This window comes from Diuraphis noxia, unplaced genomic scaffold (assembly GCF_037042655.1).
Source record: "Diuraphis noxia isolate RWA-SAM2 unplaced genomic scaffold, SU_Dnox_SAM2 contig0011, whole genome shotgun sequence".
Taxonomy (NCBI): domain Eukaryota; kingdom Metazoa; phylum Arthropoda; class Insecta; order Hemiptera; family Aphididae; genus Diuraphis; species Diuraphis noxia.
In genome coordinates, this window is record NW_028301721.1 from 1,655,588 (window position 1) to 1,671,650 (window position 16,063).

Consider the following 16,063-nt stretch of genomic DNA (forward strand, 5'->3'; position numbering starts at 1 on the left):
GTATGATTAGTTTAATAGAAATGACTTAAGACGATATTTAGCGGATTCATCACCTGTATTTCAAAATTTTTTTACGACCTTTTATATTCACCCAAATGTATTGTAAAGACGTGTTTTAGATGTAAAATAATGTGAACTTAACGATAAAAATATAAAAAGTATGATTAGTTCAATACAAATGACTTTAAACGATATTTAGCGGAATTATCACCATTTTTTACCAAATTTTTTCCCAAATTTTTTTCTATTTTTTTTATTCACCCAAATGTATTGTAAATACGTGTTTTAGATGTAAAATAATGTGAACTTAACGATAAAAATATAAAAAGTATGATTAGTTCAATACAAATGACTTTAAACGATATTTAGCGGAATTATCACCATTTTTTACCCAATTTTTTCCCAAATTTTTTTTCTATTTTTTGTATTCACCCAAATGTATTGTAAACACGTGTTTTAGATGTAAAATAATGTGAACTTAACGTTAAAAATATAAAAAGTATGATTAGTTCAATACAAATGACTTTAAACGATATTTAGCGGAATTATCACCATTTTTTACCAAATTTTTTCCCAAATTTTTTTTCTATTTTTTGTATTCACCCAAATGTATTGTAAATACGTGTTTTAGATGTAAAATAATGTGAACTTAACGATAAAAATATAAAAAGTATGATTAGTTCAATACAAATGACTTTAAACGATATTTAGCGGAATTATCACCATTTTTTACCAAATTTTTTTTCTATTTTTTGTATTCACCCAAATGTATTGTAAACTCGTGTTTTAGATGTAAAATAATGTGAACTTAACGTTAAAAATATAAAAAGTATGATTAGATTAATAGAAATGACTTAAGACGATATTTAGCGGATTCATCACCTGTATTTCAAAATTTTTTTACGACCTTTTATATTCACCCAAATGTATTGTAAAGACGTGTTTTAGATGTAAAATAATGTGAACTTAACGATAAAAATATAAAAAGTATGATTAGTTCAATACAAATGACTTTAAACGATATTTAGCGGAATTATCACCATTTTTTACCCAATTTTTTCCCAAATTTTTTTTCTATTTTTTGTATTCACCCAAATGTATTGTAAACACGTGTTTTAGATGTAAAATAATGTGAACTTAACGTTAAAAATATAAAAAGTATGATTAGTTCAATACAAATGACTTTAAACGATATTTAGCGGAATTATCACCATTTTTTACCAAATTTTTTCCCAAATTTTTTTTCTATTTTTTGTATTCACCCAAATGTATTGTAAATACGTGTTTTAGATGTAAAATACTGTGAACTTAACGATAAAAATATAAAAAGTATGATTAGTTCAATACAAATGACTTTAAACGATATTTAGCGGAATTATCACCATTTTTTACCAAATTTTTTTTCTATTTTTTGTATTCACCCAAATGTATTGTAAACTCGTGTTTTAGATGTAAAATAATGTGAACTTAACGTTAAAAATATAAAAAGTATGATTAGATTAATAGAAATGACTTAAGACGATATTTAGCGGATTCATCACCTGTATTTCAAAATTTTTTTACGACCTTTTATATTCACCCAAATGTATTGTAAAGACGTGTTTTAGATGTAAAATAATGTGAACTTAACGATAAAAATATAAAAAGTATGATTAGTTCAATACAAATGACTTTAAACGATATTTAGCGGAATTATCACCATTTTTTACCAAATTTTTTCCCAAATTTTTTTTCTATTTTTTTTATTCACCCAAATGTATTGTAAATACGTGTTTTAGATGTAAAATAATGTGAACTTAACGATAAAAATATAAAAAGTATGATTAGTTCAATACAAATGACTTTAAACGATATTTAGCGGAATTATCACCATTTTTACCCAATTTTTTCCCAAATTTTTTTTCTATTTTTTGTATTCACCCAAATGTATTGTAAACACGAGTTTTAGATGTAAAATAATGTGAACTTAACGTTAAAAATATAAAAAGTATGATTAGTTCAATACAAATGACTTTAAACGATATTTAGCGGAATTATCACCATTTTTTACCAAATTTTTTCCCAAATTTTTTTTCTATTTTTTGTATTCACCCAAATGTATTGTAAATACGTGTTTTAGATGTAAAATAATGTGAACTTAACGATAAAAATATAAAAAGTATGATTAGTTCAATACAAATGACTTTAAACGATATTTAGCGGAATTATCACCATTTTTTACCAAATTTTTTTTCTATTTTTTGTATTCACCCAAATGTATTGTAAACTCGTGTTTTAGATGTAAAATAATGTGAACTTAACGTTAAAAATATAAAAAGTATGATTAGTTTAATAGAAATGACTTAAGACGATATTTAGCGGAATTATCACCATTTTTTACCAAATTTTTTTTCTATTTTTTGTATTCACCCAAATGTATTGTAAACTCGTGTTTTAGATGTAAAATAATGTGAACTTAACGTTAAAAATATAAAAAGTATGATTAGATTAATAGAAATGACTTAAGACGATATTTAGCGGATTCATCACCTGTATTTCAAAATTTTTTTACGACCTTTTATATTCACCCAAATGTATTGTAAAGACGTGTTTTAGATGTAAAATAATGTGAACTTAACGATAAAAATATAAAAAGTATGATTAGTTCAATACAAATGACTTTAAACGATATTTAGCGGAATTATCACCATTTTTTACCAAATTTTTTCCCAAATTTTTTTTCTATTTTTTTTATTCACCCAAATGTATTGTAAATACGTGTTTTAGATGTAAAATAATGTGAACTTAACGATAAAAATATAAAAAGTATGATTAGTTCAATACAAATGACTTTAAACGATATTTAGCGGAATTATCACCATTTTTTACCAAATTTTTTCCCAAATTTTTTTCTATTTTTTTTATTCACCCAAATGTATTGTAAATACGTGTTTTAGATGTAAAATAATGTGAACTTAACGATAAAAATATAAAAAGTATGATTAGTTCAATACAAATGACTTTAAACGATATTTAGCGGAATTATCACCATTTTTTACCCAATTTTTTCCCAAATTTTTTTTCTATTTTTTGTATTCACCCAAATGTATTGTAAACACGTGTTTTAGATGTAAAATAATGTGAACTTAACGTTAAAAATATAAAAAGTATGATTAGTTCAATACAAATGACTTTAAACGATATTTAGCGGAATTATCACCATTTTTTACCAAATTTTTTCCCAAATTTTTTTTCTATTTTTTGTATTCACCCAAATGTATTGTAAATACGTGTTTTAGATGTAAAATAATGTGAACTTAACGATAAAAATATAAAAAGTATGATTAGTTCAATACAAATGACTTTAAACGATATTTAGCGGAATTATCACCATTTTTTACCAAATTTTTTTTCTATTTTTTGTATTCACCCAAATGTATTGTAAACTCGTGTTTTAGATGTAAAATAATGTGAACTTAACGTTAAAAATATAAAAAGTATGATTAGATTAATAGAAATGACTTAAGACGATATTTAGCGGATTCATCACCTGTATTTCAAAATTTTTTTACGACCTTTTATATTCACCCAAATGTATTGTAAAGACGTGTTTTAGATGTAAAATAATGTGAACTTAACGATAAAAATATAAAAAGTATGATTAGTTCAAAACAAATGACTTTAAACGATATTTAGCGGAATTATCACCATTTTTTACCCAATTTTTTCCCAAATTTTTTTTCTATTTTTTGTATTCACCCAAATGTATTGTAAACATGTGTTTTAGATGTAAAATAATGTGAACTTAACGTTAAAAATATAAAAAGTATGATTAGTTCAATACAAATGACTTTAAACGATATTTAGCGGAATTATCACCATTTTTTACCAAATTTTTTCCCAAATTTTTTTTCTATTTTTTGTATTCACCCAAATGTATTGTAAATACGTGTTTTAGATGTAAAATAATGTGAACTTAACGATAAAAATATAAAAAGTATGATTAGTTCAATACAAATGACTTTAAACGATATTTAGCGGAATTATCACCATTTTTTACCAAATTTTTTTTCTATTTTTTGTATTCACCCAAATGTATTGTAAACTCGTGTTTTAGATGTAAAATAATGTGAACTTAACGTTAAAAATATAAAAAGTATGATTAGATTAATAGAAATGACTTAAGACGATATTTAGCGGATTCATCACCTGTATTTCAAAATTTTTTTACGACCTTTTATATTCACCCAAATGTATTGTAAAGACGTGTTTTAGATGTAAAATAATGTGAACTTAACGATAAAAATATAAAAAGTATGATTAGTTCAATACAAATGACTTTAAACGATATTTAGCGGAATTATCACCATTTTTTACCAAATTTTTTCCCAAATTTTTTTTCTATTTTTTTTATTCACCCAAATGTATTGTAAATACGTGTTTTAGATGTAAAATAATGTGAACTTAACGATAAAAATATAAAAAGTATGATTAGTTCAATACAAATGACTTTAAACGATATTTAGCGGAATTATCACCATTTTTACCCAATTTTTTCCCAAATTTTTTTTCTATTTTTTGTATTCACCCAAATGTATTGTAAACACGTGTTTTAGATGTAAAATAATGTGAACTTAACGTTAAAAATATAAAAAGTATGATTAGTTCAATACAAATGACTTTAAACGATATTTAGCGGAATTATCACCATTTTTTACCAAATTTTTTCCCAAATTTTTTTTCTATTTTTTGTATTCACCCAAATGTATTGTAAATACGTGTTTTAGATGTAAAATAATGTGAACTTAACGATAAAAATATAAAAAGTATGATTAGTTCAATACAAATGACTTTAAACGATATTTAGCGGAATTATCACCATTTTTTACCAAATTTTTTTTCTATTTTTTGTATTCACCCAAATGTATTGTAAACTCGTGTTTTAGATGTAAAATAATGTGAACTTAACGTTAAAAATATAAAAAGTATGATTAGTTTAATAGAAATGACTTAAGACGATATTTAGCGGAATTATCACCATTTTTTACCAAATTTTTTTTCTATTTTTTGTATTCACCCAAATGTATTGTAAACTCGTGTTTTAGATGTAAAATAATGTGAACTTAACGTTAAAAATATAAAAAGTATGATTAGATTAATAGAAATGACTTAAGACGATATTTAGCGGATTCATCACCTGTATTTCAAAATTTTTTTACGACCTTTTATATTCACCCAAATGTATTGTAAATACGTGTTTTAGATGTAAAATAATGTGAACTTAACGATAAAAATATAAAAAGTATGATTAGTTCAATACAAATGACTTTAAACGATATTTAGCGGAATTATCACCATTTTTACCCAATTTTTTCCCAAATTTTTTTTCTATTTTTTGTATTCACCCAAATGTATTGTAAACACGTGTTTTAGATGTAAAATAATGTGAACTTAACGTTAAAAATATAAAAAGTATGATTAGTTCAATACAAATGACTTTAAACGATATTTAGCGGAATTATCACCATTTTTTACCAAATTTTTTCCCAAATTTTTTTTCTATTTTTTGTATTCACCCAAATGTATTGTAAATACGTGTTTTAGATGTAAAATAATGTGAACTTAACGATAAAAATATAAAAAGTATGATTAGTTCAATACAAATGACTTTAAACGATATTTAGCGGAATTATCACCATTTTTTACCAAATTTTTTTTCTATTTTTTGTATTCACCCAAATGTATTGTAAACTCGTGTTTTAGATGTAAAATAATGTGAACTTAACGTTAAAAATATAAAAAGTATGATTAGATTAATAGAAATGACTTAAGACGATATTTAGCGGATTCATCACCTGTATTTCAAAATTTTTTTACGACCTTTTATATTCACCCAAATGTATTGTAAAGACGTGTTTTAGATGTAAAATAATGTGAACTTAACGATAAAAATATAAAAAGTATGATTAGTTCAATACAAATGACTTTAAACGATATTTAGCGGAATTATCACCATTTTTTACCAAATTTTTTCCCAAATTTTTTTTCTATTTTTTTTATTCACCCAAATGTATTGTAAATACGTGTTTTAGATGTAAAATAATGTGAACTTAACGATAAAAATATAAAAAGTATGATTAGTTCAATACAAATGACTTTAAACGATATTTAGCGGAATTATCACCATTTTTTACCAAATTTTTTCCCAAATTTTTTTCTATTTTTTTTATTCACCCAAATGTATTGTAAATACGTGTTTTAGATGTAAAATAATGTGAACTTAACGATAAAAATATAAAAAGTATGATTAGTTCAATAGAAATGACTTAAGACGATATTTAGCGGAATTATCACCATTTTTTACCAAATTTTTTTTCTATTTTTTGTATTCACCCAAATGTATTGTAAACTCGTGTTTTAGATGTAAAATAATGTGAACTTAACGTTAAAAATATAAAAAGTATGATTAGATTAATAGAAATGACTTAAGACGATATTTAGCGGATTCATCACCTGTATTTCAAAATTTTTTTACGACCTTTTATATTCACCCAAATGTATTGTAAAGACGTGTTTTAGATGTAAAATAATGTGAACTTAACGATAAAAATATAAAAAGTATGATTAGTTCAATACAAATGACTTTAAACGATATTTAGCGGAATTATCACCATTTTTTACCAAATTTTTTCCCAAATTTTTTTTCTATTTTTTTTATTCACCCAAATGTATTGTAAATACGTGTTTTAGATGTAAAATAATGTGAACTTAACGATAAAAATATAAAAAGTATGATTAGTTCAATACAAATGACTTTAAACGATATTTAGCGGAATTATCACCATTTTTACCCAATTTTTTCCCAAATTTTTTTTCTATTTTTTGTATTCACCCAAATGTATTGTAAACACGTGTTTTAGATGTAAAATAATGTGAACTTAACGTTAAAAATATAAAAAGTATGATTAGTTCAATACAAATGACTTTAAACGATATTTAGCGGAATTATCACCATTTTTTACCAAATTTTTTCCCAAATTTTTTTTCTATTTTTTGTATTCACCCAAATGTATTGTAAATACGTGTTTTAGATGTAAAATAATGTGAACTTAACGATAAAAATATAAAAAGTATGATTAGTTCAATACAAATGACTTTAAACGATATTTAGCGGAATTATCACCATTTTTTACCAAATTTTTTCCCAAATTTTTTTTCTATTTTTTGTATTCACCCAAATGTATTGTAAATACGTGTTTTAGATGTAAAATAATGTGAACTTAACGATAAAAATATAAAAAGTATGATTAGTTCAATACAAATGACTTTAAACGATATTTAGCGGAATTATCACCATTTTTTACCAAATTTTTTTTCTATTTTTTGTATTCACCCAAATGTATTGTAAACTCGTGTTTTAGATGTAAAATAATGTGAACTTAACGTTAAAAATATAAAAAGTATGATTAGATTAATAGAAATGACTTAAGACGATATTTAGCGGATTCATCACCTGTATTTCAAAATTTTTTTACGACCTTTTATATTCACCCAAATGTATTGTAAAGACGTGTTTTAGATGTAAAATAATGTGAACTTAACGATAAAAATATAAAAAGTATGATTAGTTCAATACAAATGACTTTAAACGATATTTAGCGGAATTATCACCATTTTTTACCCAATTTTTTCCCAAATTTTTTTTCTATTTTTTGTATTCACCCAAATGTATTGTAAACACGTGTTTTAGATGTAAAATAATGTGAACTTAACGTTAAAAATATAAAAAGTATGATTAGTTCAATACAAATGACTTTAAACGATATTTAGCGGAATTATCACCATTTTTTACCAAATTTTTTCCCAAATTTTTTTTCTATTTTTTGTATTCACCCAAATGTATTGTAAATACGTGTTTTAGATGTAAAATAATGTGAACTTAACGATAAAAATATAAAAAGTATGATTAGTTCAATACAAATGACTTTAAACGATATTTAGCGGAATTATCACCATTTTTTACCAAATTTTTTTTCTATTTTTTGTATTCACCCAAATGTATTGTAAACTCGTGTTTTAGATGTAAAATAATGTGAACTTAACGTTAAAAATATAAAAAGTATGATTAGATTAATAGAAATGACTTAAGACGATATTTAGCGGATTCATCACCTGTATTTCAAAATTTTTTTACGACCTTTTATATTCACCCAAATGTATTGTAAAGACGTGTTTTAGATGTAAAATAATGTGAACTTAACGATAAAAATATAAAAAGTATGATTAGTTCAATACAAATGACTTTAAACGATATTTAGCGGAATTATCACCATTTTTTACCCAATTTTTTCCCAAATTTTTTTTCTATTTTTTGTATTCACCCAAATGTATTGTAAACACGTGTTTTAGATGTAAAATAATGTGAACTTAACGTTAAAAATATAAAAAGTATGATTAGTTCAATACAAATGACTTTAAACGATATTTAGCGGAATTATCACCATTTTTTACCAAATTTTTTCCCAAATTTTTTTTCTATTTTTTGTATTCACCCAAATGTATTGTAAATACGTGTTTTAGATGTAAAATAATGTGAACTTAACGATAAAAATATAAAAAGTATGATTAGTTCAATACAAATGACTTTAAACGATATTTAGCGGAATTATCACCATTTTTTACCAAATTTTTTTTCTATTTTTTGTATTCACCCAAATGTATTGTAAACTCGTGTTTTAGATGTAAAATAATGTGAACTTAACGTTAAAAATATAAAAAGTATGATTAGATTAATAGAAATGACTTAAGACGATATTTAGCGGATTCATCACCTGTATTTCAAAATTTTTTTACGACCTTTTATATTCACCCAAATGTATTGTAAAGACGTGTTTTAGATGTAAAATAATGTGAACTTAACGATAAAAATATAAAAAGTATGATTAGTTCAATACAAATGACTTTAAACGATATTTAGCGGAATTATCACCATTTTTTACCAAATTTTTTCCCAAATTTTTTTTCTATTTTTTTTATTCACCCAAATGTATTGTAAATACGTGTTTTAGATGTAAAATAATGTGAACTTAACGATAAAAATATAAAAAGTATGATTAGTTCAATACAAATGACTTTAAACGATATTTAGCGGAATTATCACCATTTTTACCCAATTTTTTCCCAAATTTTTTTTCTATTTTTTGTATTCACCCAAATGTATTGTAAACACGTGTTTTAGATGTAAAATAATGTGAACTTAACGTTAAAAATATAAAAAGTATGATTAGTTCAATACAAATGACTTTAAACGATATTTAGCGGAATTATCACCATTTTTTACCAAATTTTTTCCCAAATTTTTTTTCTATTTTTTGTATTCACCCAAATGTATTGTAAATACGTGTTTTAGATGTAAAATAATGTGAACTTAACGATAAAAATATAAAAAGTATGATTAGTTCAATACAAATGACTTTAAACGATATTTAGCGGAATTATCACCATTTTTTACCAAATTTTTTTTCTATTTTTTGTATTCACCCAAATGTATTGTAAACTCGTGTTTTAGATGTAAAATAATGTGAACTTAACGTTAAAAATATAAAAAGTATGATTAGTTTAATAGAAATGACTTAAGACGATATTTAGCGGATTCATCACCTGTATTTCAAAATTTTTTTACGACCTTTTATATTCACCCAAATGTATTGTAAAGACGTGTTTTAGATGTAAAATAATGTGAACTTAACGATAAAAATATAAAAAGTATGATTAGTTCAATACAAATGACTTTAAACGATATTTAGCGGAATTATCACCATTTTTTACCAAATTTTTTCCCAAATTTTTTTTCTATTTTTTGTATTCACCCAAATGTATTGTAAATACGTGTTTTAGATGTAAAATAATGTGAACTTAACGATAAAAATATAAAAAGTATGATTAGTTCAATACAAATGACTTTAAACGATATTTAGCGGAATTATCACCATTTTTTACCAAATTTTTTCCCAAATTTTTTTTCTATTTTTTGTAATCACCCAAATGTATTGTAAATACGTGTTTTAGATGTAAAATAATGTGAACTTAACGATAAAAATATAAAAAGTATGATTAGTTCAATACAAATGACTTTAAACGATATTTAGCGGAATTATCACCATTTTTTACCAAATTTTTTCCCAAATTTTTTTCTATTTTTTTTATTCACCCAAATGTATTGTAAATACGTGTTTTAGATGTAAAATAATGTGAACTTAACGATAAAAATATAAAAAGTATGATTAGTTCAATACAAATGACTTTAAACGATATTTAGCGGAATTATCACCATTTTTTACCCAATTTTTTCCCAAATTTTTTTTCTATTTTTTGTATTCACCCAAATGTATTGTAAACACGTGTTTTAGATGTAAAATAATGTGAACTTAACGTTAAAAATATAAAAAGTATGATTAGTTCAATACAAATGACTTTAAACGATATTTAGCGGAATTATCACCATTTTTTACCAAATTTTTTCCCAAATTTTTTTTCTATTTTTTGTATTCACCCAAATGTATTGTAAATACGTGTTTTAGATGTAAAATAATGTGAACTTAACGATAAAAATATAAAAAGTATGATTAGTTCAATACAAATGACTTTAAACGATATTTAGCGGAATTATCACCATTTTTTACCAAATTTTTTTTCTATTTTTTGTATTCACCCAAATGTATTGTAAACTCGTGTTTTAGATGTAAAATAATGTGAACTTAACGTTAAAAATATAAAAAGTATGATTAGTTTAATAGAAATGACTTAAGACGATATTTAGCGGATTCATCACCTGTATTTCAAAATTTTTTTACGACCATTTATATTCACCCATATGTATTGTAAAGACGTGTTTTAGATGTAAAATAATGTGAACTTAACGATAAAAATATAAAAAGTATGATTAGTTCAATACAAATGACTTTAAACGATATTTAGCGGAATTATCACCATTTTTTACCAAATTTTTTCCCAAATTTTTTTCTATTTTTTTTATTCACCCAAATGTATTGTAAATACGTGTTTTAGATGTAAAATAATGTGAACTTAACGATAAAAATATAAAAAGTATGATTAGTTCAATACAAATGACTTTAAACGATATTTAGCGGAATTATCACCATTTTTTACCCAATTTTTTCCCAAATTTTTTTTCTATTTTTTGTATTCACCCAAATGTATTGTAAACACGTGTTTTAGATGTAAAATAATGTGAACTTAACGTTAAAAATATAAAAAGTATGATTAGTTCAATACAAATGACTTTAAACGATATTTAGCGGAATTATCACCATTTTTTACCAAATTTTTTCCCAAATTTTTTTTCTATTTTTTGTATTCACCCAAATGTATTGTAAATACGTGTTTTAGATGTAAAATAATGTGACCTTAACGATAAAAATATAAAAAGTATGATTAGTTCAATACAAATGACTTTAAACGATATTTAGCGGAATTATCACCATTTTTTACCAAATTTTTTTTCTATTTTTTTTATTCACCCAAATGTATTGTAAATACGTGTTTTAGATGTAAAATAATGTGAACTTAACGATAAAAATATAAAAAGTATGATTAGTTCAATACAAATGACTTTAAACGATATTTAGCGGAATTATCACCATTTTTACCCAATTTTTTCCCAAATTTTTTTTCTATTTTTTGTATTCACCCAAATGTATTGTAAACACGTGTTTTAGATGTAAAATAATGTGAACTTAACGTTAAAAATATAAAAAGTATGATTAGTTTAATAGAAATGACTTAAGACGATATTTAGCGGATTCATCACCTGTATTTCAAAATTTTTTTACGACCTTTTATATTCACCCAAATGTATTGTAAAGACGTGTTTTAGATGTAAAATAATGTGAACTTAACGATAAAAATATAAAAAGTATGATTAGTTCAATACAAATGACTTTAAACGATATTTAGCGGAATTATCACCATTTTTTACCAAATTTTTTTTCTATTTTTTGTATTCACCCAAATGTATTGTAAATACGTGTTTTAGATGTAAAATAATGTGAACTTAACGATAAAATTATAAAAAGTATGATTAGTTCAATACAAATGACTTTAAACGATATTTAGCGGAATTATCACCATTTTATACCAAATTTTTTTTCTATTTTTTGTATTCACCCAAATGTATTGTAAACTCGTGTTTTAGATGTAAAATAATGTGAACTTAACGTTAAAAATATAAAAAGTATGATTAGTTTAATAGAAATGACTTAAGACGATATTTAGCGGATTCATCACCTGTATTTCAAAATTTTTTTACGACCTTTTATATTCACCCAAATGTATTGTAAAGACGTGTTTTAGATGTAAAATAATGTGAACTTAACGATAAAAATATAAAAAGTATGATTAGTTCAATACAAATGACTTTAAACGATATTTAGCGGAATTATCACCATTTTTTATTAAATTTTTTCCCAAATTTTTTTTCTATTTTTTGTATTCACCCAAATGTATTGTAAATACGTGTTTTAGAAGTAAAATAATGTGAACTTAACGATAAAAATATAAAAAGTATGATTAGTTCAATACAAATGACTTTAAACGATATTTAGCGGAATTATCACCATTTTTTACCAAATTTTTTTTCTATTTTTTGTATTCACCCAAATGTATTGTAAACTCGTGTTTTAGATGTAAAATAATCTGAACTTAACGTTAAAAATATAAAAAGTATGATTAGTTTAATAGAAATGACTTAAGACGATATTTAGCGGATTCATCACCTGTATTTCAAAATTTTTTTACGACCTTTTATATTCACCCAAATGTATTGTAAAGACGTGTTTTAGATGTAAAATAATGTGAACTTAACGATAAAAATATAAAAAGTATGATTAGTTCAATACAAATGACTTTAAACGATATTTAGCGGAATTATCACCATTTTTTACCAAATTTTTTCCCAAATTTTTTTTCTAATTTTTTGTATTCACCCAAATGTATTGTAAATACGTGTTTTAGATGTAAAATAATGTGAACTTAACGATAAAAATATAAAAAGTATGATTAGTTCAATACAAATGACTTTAAACGATATTTAGCGGAATTATCACCATTTTTTACCAAATTTTTTCCCAAATTTTTTTTCTATTTTTTGTATTCACCCAAATGTATTGTAAACACGTGTTTTAGATGTAAAATAATGTGAACTTAACGTTAAAAATATAAAAAGTATGATTAGTTTAATAGAAATGACTTATGACGATATTTAGCGGATTCATCAGCTGTATTTCAAAATTTTTTTACGACCTTTTATATTCACCCAAATGTATTGTAAAGACGTGTTTTAGATGTAAAATTATGTGAACTTAACGATAAAAATATAAAAAGTATGATTAGTTCAATACAAATGACTTTAAACGATATTTAGCGGAATTATCACCATTTTTTACCCAATTTTTTCCCAAATTTTTTTTCTATTTTTTGTATTCACCCAAATGTATTGTAAATACGTGTTTTAGATGTAAAATAATGTGAACTTAACGATAAAAATATAAAAAGTATGATTAGTTCAATACAAATGACTTTAAACGATATTTAGCGGAATTATCACCATTTTTTCCCAAATTTTTTTTCTATTTTTTGTATTCACCCAAATGTATTGTAAACACGTGTTTTAGATGTAAAATAATGTGAACTTAACGTTAAAAATATAAAAAGTATGATTAGTTTAATAGAAATGACTTAAGACGATATTTAGCGGATTCATCAGCTGTATTTCAAAATTTTTTTACGACCTTTTATATTCACCCAAATGTATTGTAAATACGTGTTTTAGATGTAAAATAATGTGAACTTAACGATAAAAATATAAAAAGTATGATTAGTTCAATACAAATGACTTTAAACGATATTTAGCGGAATTATCACCATTTTTTACCAAATTATTTCCCAAATTTTTTTTCTATTTTTTGTATTCACCCAAATGTATTGTAAATACGTGTTTTAGATGTAAAATAATGTGAACTTAACGATAAAAATATAAAAAGTATGATTAGTTCAATACAAATGACTTTAAACGATATTTAGCGGAATTATCACCATTTTTTACCCAATTTTTTCCCATATTTTTTTTCTATTTTTTGTATTCACCCAAATGTATTGTAAATACGTGTTTTAGATGTAAAATAATGTGAACTTAACGTTAAAAATATAAAAAGTATGATTAGTTTAATAGAAATGACTTAAGACGATATTTAGCGGATTCATCACCTGTATATCAAAATTTTTTTAAGACCTTTTATATTCACCCAAATGTATTGTAAAGACGTGTTTTAGATGTAAAATAATGTGAACTTAACGATAAAAATATAAAAAGTATGATTAGTTCAATACAAATGACTTTAAACGATATTTAGCGGAATTATCACCATTTTTTACCCAATTTTTTCCCAAATTTTTTTTCTATTTTTTGTATTCACCCAAATGTATTGTAAATACGTGTTTTAGATGTAAAATAATGTGAACATAACGATAAAAATATAAAAAGTATGATTAGTTCAATACAAATGACTTTAAACGATATTTAGCGGAATTGTCACCATTTTTTACCAAATTTTTTCCCAAATTTTTTTTCTATTTTTTGTATTCACCCAAATGTATTGTAAATACGTGTTTTAGATGTAAAATAATGTGAACTTAACGATAAAAATATAAAAAGTATGATTAGTTCAATACAAATGACTTTAAACGATATTTAGCGGAATTATCACCATTTTTTACCAAATTTTTTTTCTATTTTTTGTATTCACCCAAATGTATTGTAAACTCGTGTTTTAGATGTAAAATAATGTGAACTTAACGTTAAAAATATAAAAAGTATGATTAGATTAATAGAAATGACTTAAGACGATATTTAGCGGATTCATCACCTGTATTTCAAAATTTTTTTACGACCTTTTATATTCACCCAAATGTATTGTAAAGACGTGTTTTAGATGTAAAATAATGTGAACTTAACGATAAAAATATAAAAAGTATGATTAGTTCAATACAAATGACTTTAAACGATATTTAGCGGAATTATCACCATTTTTTACCAAATTTTTTCCCAAATTTTTTTTCTATTTTTTTTATTCACCCAAATGTATTGTAAATACGTGTTTTAGATGTAAAATAATGTGAACTTAACGATAAAAATATAAAAAGTATGATTAGTTCAATACAAATGACTTTAAACGATATTTAGCGGAATTATCACCATTTTTACCCAATTTTTTCCCAAATTTTTTTTCTATTTTTTGTATTCACCCAAATGTATTGTAAACACGTGTTTTAGATGTAAAATAATGTGAACTTAACGTTAAAAATATAAAAAGTATGATTAGTTCAATACAAATGACTTTAAACGATATTTAGCGGAATTATCACCATTTTTTACCAAATTTTTTCCCAAATTTTTTTTCTATTTTTTGTATTCACCCAAATGTATTGTAAATACGTGTTTTAGATGTAAAATAATGTGAACTTAACGATAAAAATATAAAAAGTATGATTAGTTCAATACAAATGACTTTAAACGATATTTAGCGGAATTATCACCATTTTTTACCAAATTTTTTTTCTATTTTTTGTATTCACCCAAATGTATTGTAAACTCGTGTTTTAGATGTAAAATAATGTGAACTTAACGTTAAAAATATAAAAAGTATGATTAGTTTAATAGAAATGACTTAAGACGATATTTAGCGGATTCATCACCTGTATTTCAAAATTTTTTTACGACCTTTTATATTCACCCAAATGTATTGTAAAGACGTGTTTTAGATGTAAAATAATGTGAACTTAACGATAAAAATATAAAAAGTATGATTAGTTCAATACAAATGACTTTAAACGATATTTAGCGGAATTATCACCATTTTTTACCAAATTTTTTCCCAAATTTTTTTTCTATTTTTTGTATTCACCCAAATGTATTGTAAATACGTGTTTTAGATGTAAAATAATGTGAACTTAACGATAAAAATATAAAAAGTATGATTAGTTCAATACAAATGACTTTAAACGATAT